Raw genomic sequence first — 7,160 nt, 5'->3', positions numbered from 1 at the left:
CAAGTGCTTATAGAGTGCATTTGTGTAGGATTCAGCAGTTGTAACTGTATTGTCCATCTGCATGGGTGTCATGAAGTTCACTACTTCTGTCTTAAGAAGCATGAAGTTGGCTTTGGAGAATTGTTTTACCGTGGTTTCCTTAATGGGGGGTGGGGGTGGGATGTGGATATCAAGGGTGATTAGCTTATGGTCGGATCGGACCAACGAGGAGTTGACTTCAGGTGTGGAACACCAGTCACTCATGTTGGTAATGACAATATATATTATGTATATACACACACACACACAAACACACACACACACACACACACACACACACACACACACACACACACACACACACACACACACATATATATAACTAATTGTTCTAGTTCTAGTCTCCTCTCCCTCTGCCCTATCATAGTTATATTTTTGGTAGCCTTCATCTTCAGTCCATGACACTATCACCATTTAACTCTATGCTATACCCTAGCAATACTAACTTCTGACTCTCCTTACCATTTAACTGCCTACCATTACTTTACTTTGGCCCCTTTAACCTTCCTCTTTCTCACTTTATAGTATATATAGAACCACTTAATGAATCTTTGAGCAATGATTCACTTCTGCTTGCACTTGTTCATATCCCCATATTGTAACTATGTTGACACTGCTACTGTTCTGCTATCTTTATGTTCCCCTGCTGTAAATCTGTCTTAGAATTGTATGCATACAGAGATTTGTCTGACTACTTCTGTACGATCTGTTACTGTTGTTAGCCTTCTCTTAATCCTTCTTTCTATTATGTGTATACAAACGTTTGTAGTACTGCTGCTAACTGTATGTTACTGTTTTTGAAACCTGGTCTGAGCCTGTAATTGATCTCTGTCATCAGTGCTCTCTCTAGTAAACAAAATGTAAATAAAATTAAAAGTATCTAGTTTAATGTAGTAGAAACTACTTAAGAGGCCAGGTCAGGTTTAATATATATGCAACCTACAACAAAGCATTTTGCTTGTCCTATTTACTGAGAGGCTAGAAGTGGTTCCCTTCCTGGCAGAGAATGAGGTTGGTTTTCAGCTATGTGGGATGCAATGCAGCTGTGAATAAAAACACAAACCATCTGCTCATTTACTAATTCCAGCTTTTGGGCAAATGATGCACCCAGTGATATTAATATATTAACTGGCAATTAATTATTTTAGCAATGCTTCCATGACTGCTAACTGAGGTTAAATCATACCTCTCTACCTCTTAGCACAGGAAATTTGAACAAAACCTAAAATAATGGGGGACAAAGGCCCAAAAGGAAGGACAGAGTTTAAATATTGCTGTTATAAATGTAAAGAAATCTGCTAGAATAACAGGATTTATTATCGTGCATTTTCTGAAGGATATTTAGTTTGAAACTGAAATGTATGTTATTATTTAGTGACTTCAATCCTCATCGATTTACCAGAAAATCACAAATTATATGAGGAACAAACCAAAAATAGGAGGCAAATATCTGAACATTCTGCAAAAATCTCGACAGTTGAAAGGCATGGGCTAAATATATGAAAGCCAGACTTGGAAGTCTGTGATTTTTTTTTTCCAAGATTTGAATTAAGAAGTACAGTCTTCAGGGCTTTTATGTCAGAAATGGGTGAAGTAATCTGTGTTGCTTGGTTTGTATGGGGTAGAGGTTCAAGGATGGATTCTACATTCTTGAAGGAATTATGCCTGGCAGTTGGAACAGAGGGTTAAGTCTGGGAGCTGTAGTCCCTGTGGTAGAAGGTTTGATTCTGTCAGCTCTAACTTGCCTGTTGAGTGACTTTGAGCAAATCACTTAAACAGATATTGAAACACCCCTGAAAAAAGACCATGTGTTCAGTGGGCCTACCTGGTTAACAAATGAGTATTATTGTAGTAAGCATATTTGTAGCCAATGAGATACTTTATGAATTTCTTGGATGCTTTTCTACTTGTTAAAGCATGATTTAAAATATTGTATTAAGGTATTAAACAATTAAATTCTTAGTCCTTCAGAGATGATACTGAGAGAGATAGTGATTCACAAGACAATTTTGTAAAGCTACTTGTCTTTAACAAAAAACAAACAAAACAAAAATGAGGAGAGAGGTGATTGAATTAAGGTCGGGTGATATAAAGAAAGTTTACTGATTGGATTGAGTCTACAATATCCACTCCCTGGTTGGGCAGGATAGGCATTTATAGTCACTAAGCACCAGACTCAGCAGCCTAGACTAAGGCAGCGAGTATATGAATTGAATAGCACACTGGCCAGCAGTCAGAGAAAGTATATCAGTACAAGCTAGCACAAGAAAGTAACTGAAGTGTTGGAAGTTGATGATAAAGCATGTGAAATAAGATCCTTCATTATTCACTGTCAGTAAAGCTGTACAGGAGGAATCAAATACATTTTTTGAAATGCAAATATGTCAAAAGCTAAGGAAAGCAACAAATCAAGATTGTTAGAATCAGTTAATTTGAAAGAAAATAAAGATTGTGAGAACTGTTATAGACAAGGCCTATGTAGAGCAATGTAAGAGAAAATGAAGGTGAGCAGTGGTGTCCTGCATGGCTCAGTGCTATGATCTCTTTTGTCTGGTATTTACTACTCTGGCCTACAGGCTATAAACCATGCTTGTGGATGACTGCAAGTTGGGAGTCATTGTCATAACCTTCTAACACTGAAGTCCTCCAGCAGGAACTTAGACTTAGAAATGCCTGGTGTATTGAAAATGGGTTTAAATTAAATGTTAAAAAATCAACATTGTCACATTTGGCAGAGTCCCCCCTCCCAGTATATAGCACAGCCAATACCCAGTTTCAAAATGAAAATGTAGTTAAAGACCTGGGAACCTGGGTTTATAACTCCCTCTTCTTTAGTCAATATGTAGCAATGGTTGTCAGGAAATCCTTCTGCTTGGCACTGCTGATCATCATGGGAATATCATCCAGATCCAAAGATGTTACCGTCCTCTTCTATTCAGCACTGATCAAACTAATTATAGGGCACAATATCACTTTTGGGGATACACCTCACCAGACATATCAAACAGTTGGAAAGACCCCAGAGGTTCCTAACAAAGATAATCACATGCTTAAAATCCCTAAGCTATCAGAAAAGACTAGAAACAGTAACTTTATTTTATGTCTCTTATAGGCTTCTCACATAAGACTTATTCTTTGCCTTCCAAGCAATCAGGAAACCAGTAGTTCTACCTTTCTTGTACCCTCGCAAATCAAACCATCACACAAATACGAGAGCACAGAATCTAAGCTTGCTTAAACAGATTAATAAAACAAGATGGAGAGACAGATTATTTACTCAGTGTCTCCCTCACCTCTGAAATAGAATCCCTGCAGATAAAGCAGTGTGATACACTATCTTGCTTCAAACAGGACCCAGATAATTCGACAATATTCATAAAGTCACCTTAGGCTTCACTAGCCTAGCCCTCCATGAAAGTGGGAGTACAGTCCAGGGTGGGAACTGGCAAAACATAATTGCTGCACAAGATTCAGTAGCCTTGAATTTCATATGATTCATGGCATGTATCCCAATAAAGCTTCAGAGCATAAAAAAGCTGTCCCAAAACAAAAATCAGATATCTAGAGATAACAGCCCTGTCAAATACTCCAGATATGGTAGACCTTTGAAGTACTTTATACAAAAAAAAAAAAATATATATATATATATATATATATATGTCACGAAACTAACGACTGAGAGTTGTATAAATCTACTTTTTTGTCAAATTAAAGGTTGGAAGCAAGCAGAGGGTAGAACATAAGGTAAAGAATTAAGGAATGAGCTGGCTGGAGGTCGGAAAGGAGAATTTATTTTAGGTGAGATGCCCATTTGAAGAGAATGTAAGTTGGGGAAAGTATTAAGGGAAGTAAGAGGAAGGTGAGAGGGTTAGGGTAGGTAGCAGCAGCACACAAACAAACAAACATAGAAGACAGACAGGACTGATGGGAGAGGTGCTGACACAGTTAGGGATGGGAAACTCAATGGAAAAGGAACCATCAGACACATAGAGGAAAGACAATGGTGAAGGGGAAAATTGGACAACAAACAGGGGAAGTCTTAGTCACAAATGGGAGGGGAACACCAGGATGGAGGATAGGATGGAGTGCATGGCTGCACTGCCTGCCAGCTGTGATCCAGTGGGAAATTATTGCCCACCCTAGGCTCCCTCATCACTGGGCCCTGGCTCTGATATTAATGCCATTGTGGGGCAGGGAATCGACTCCATGAGTCACCAAAGAAGGGTATCAAAATGGCCATTTCAGGCATTCAGCCACTCATTAATAATGTGCATACTGGTATGATAACTGAATGGTTTGCTAACATGTCAAGCTACACTCCTTGTAGCAGGTATCACTCACTCTGGCCCTCCCCAAGGCACTCAGTCCTCCTCTTTCTATGCAACCGCACATTTTCTTTAATCAGTGCAGAGCATTAAGGCTGTGAGCTGTAGTTCCTGTGTTACAGGCTTTGAATCCATCTGCCCTCATTTGCCTGCTCTATGACTTTGAGCAAGTCACTTTACCAGATAATGCTTGAGGGCAATTGGGAATTTGGGTGGGGCTTCTCAATTGTCCAATGGACTGCAAGTCTAGTAAAAACTTTTGAACCTATAGTGAGGGGCTGTAAAGAAAGAAATGGTAGTCATTTAAGCATTTAAACGAGGCAATTTACACACAGAGGTTTAATTTTTGGCTTATTTACAGCACATAGGTGGTGGCTACTCCCTCATCTTGGTCTCCAGTCAGAGAAGTAGGTTAAGATTTCTATGTTTTAGATCACTGAAGTGGTGGCAGCACTATTTACCATTATGACATATGTCTGCAGCATATGCAACTTTGTACCAAGCTGTTCCAGGCTGCTTCCTTATTTTGTTATCCTTTAGTACTATGCATCAAGGATCCTTATTCTGTAATGCTGATAGAGGAGGTGGAGAAAATATTTTTGATTCCTCTGGATACCTCTTTTCTATATTTCATAGTGTAATACTTCACAAAAATAAATCTCAGTCACACTCATTTTTGCCTATGCCAATTGCCCTGCAGTGATGGGCAGATCATTTGTTTGACATGGCAGAAAAGCCTAATATAAGTAGTGTATGACAAAGGTTGAACATAATATTTGGAGGCTTGAAATATGGCAGCCTAGCCTTTGCCATATGAGGGTCTATATTATAACCTCGACCATTCAGAATGTCGACAACCTCTTCACCGACACATACGTGTCGAATGTCCACTTCAGCGAACAGCCACATCATCGATTTCTTTCCAAGGGAAAGAAATCAGTTAGTCATTGTCTTACATCTGCCCTTTTCCCCACTGTAGTGCGATCTCAAAGTCAGTATATTTAGTTAGGGGGGGGTGTGGGGGGCAGAGCCCCCCACTTTATAGTGCTTGTTGTACTGTGTCATGCATATTTGGCCTACCAATTTCTTTCCCTTGGAACGAAATCAATAATGTGGCTGTTTGATGATGTGGCTGTTGGGCACATATGTGTCGATGAAGAGGTTGTCGACATTCTGAATGGTCAAGGTTATAATATAGAGCCCCATATGACAAGCAGTAGCATTGCCTGTCAGTTTTCCCCGTGCATTGACAGTGCTCTGCTCAATACCTTATGCGCAGTAGCTCAGTAATGAACTGGCCAAATTTCTCCTAGTAGTGTAAATATCACCTTGGGTGTCCCCTCAAAAGAGGTTACTAGCCTAGGTGGGACTAACCCAGTCAACAAAAGATGGATGGAGAGATAAATAAATAAATATTTACTTGTTGCCTTTATTCATGATGGTCATTGGTGCATTTGTGGTTTCCCATCCATTTATTTAAATTGCCTTTGAATGGAATAAGAGAAGTACTGTATATGTGGAGTGTAAGATGGTTCCATAGAAGAGGTATTTTCTGAGATACATACCTGTCCTTCCAACATGCTCTGTTTATGTTGCAAAACAGATTGAGATCTGTTGAGTGGCCATTCACATTAACATGGGACTTGTGAAGGTGTAATATGTCTGACAGGATAGGGTCTGCTGAGGCTGTTCATGCAAGGCAGATGTCGCCTGTTAGTAGCCTGTATGATACCAATAAGAGAGACAACAGGGCTTTGAGATGGTTTGCATAGATTTGCATAGATTTTGTGATAAAGGTCCCTGATTTTTTATTTTTTTTTGTGAGAAAGCATTTTTGTTGCTCCCAGTTGAAACAAGTGTTTGGACAGGTACTTAGCAAATTGGGAATTATACTGAATGATCAGCCTGTTAAGAGCTAAGTACAGTGGAATGATTACATCCCTGAGCATCAGTTTTCTTCTCAGCCTATTTTCTATGCCACTGGCAATTCCTCCCTTAAATAATGAATTATGCAGCTCCTCAAATTCATGTTCTTTAGATCAATAGCCCAGATTTATAGATAAGCATTTTGTAACTGATCAGCACTAAATATCAAAATGTTAGTAACCTTGGAAAAGGAGTGCTTAGCAAATTAGGGAAACCTCATTTGGAGTCAAACAGCATTAGGTAGGATCAGTGGAATAGTTAAAGTAGCAGACTATAGCAAACTAAGTGTGATTAGAGTGCCTGATATCACAGGAAAGGAAGGTTATTGTATGTGAGCCTGCCCAAGACTATGTGAGCTTACACATGTGGCAAAGTTGCTAATCTTGGTTCTGAGGATGTCACTTTGTGATGAAAGTGCTTAACCAACAGTTTTTTGTACTACGGTAAATAAAGTGTGTTGGATTGCTCTTTGGATTATTTTGCATTCATATTTTTGTTATTTTGTCTAGAGTTCACGTTCATAACCATTTCCTGCGTTTTTGATACATGCGGCAAAGTGCCATGTCACTGACACATGCACAGGAATGGCTAGGACAGCAAAGTGTATCCAACTTCATTATATAAATAGGGAGGACATGGGTGATAGCACAGTTAGAAAAGGGGGAATTGCAAGCAGAGGACAATACACAAGGATAACCATAAGGAGTGAAAGGTGATGGAAGAAGGACATATTTTCATGGGAAAGGATCCCATTTCATATAGCAAGAGGAAGGGAAGCTGGTGAAAGTACTGCTAAATACATGAAGGAGACAGACAAGGTGATGGAGAAGGAAAGGTTGCACAGACAGGCAGGAAAACAAACATAAAGAT

The sequence above is a fragment of the Protopterus annectens genome, chromosome 5.part0, assembly GCF_019279795.1.
Source record: "Protopterus annectens isolate FY-2018-M chromosome 5.part0, PAN1.0, whole genome shotgun sequence".
Taxonomy (NCBI): Eukaryota; Metazoa; Chordata; order Ceratodontiformes; family Protopteridae; genus Protopterus; species Protopterus annectens.
This window is presented reverse-complemented; position numbering follows the sequence as displayed.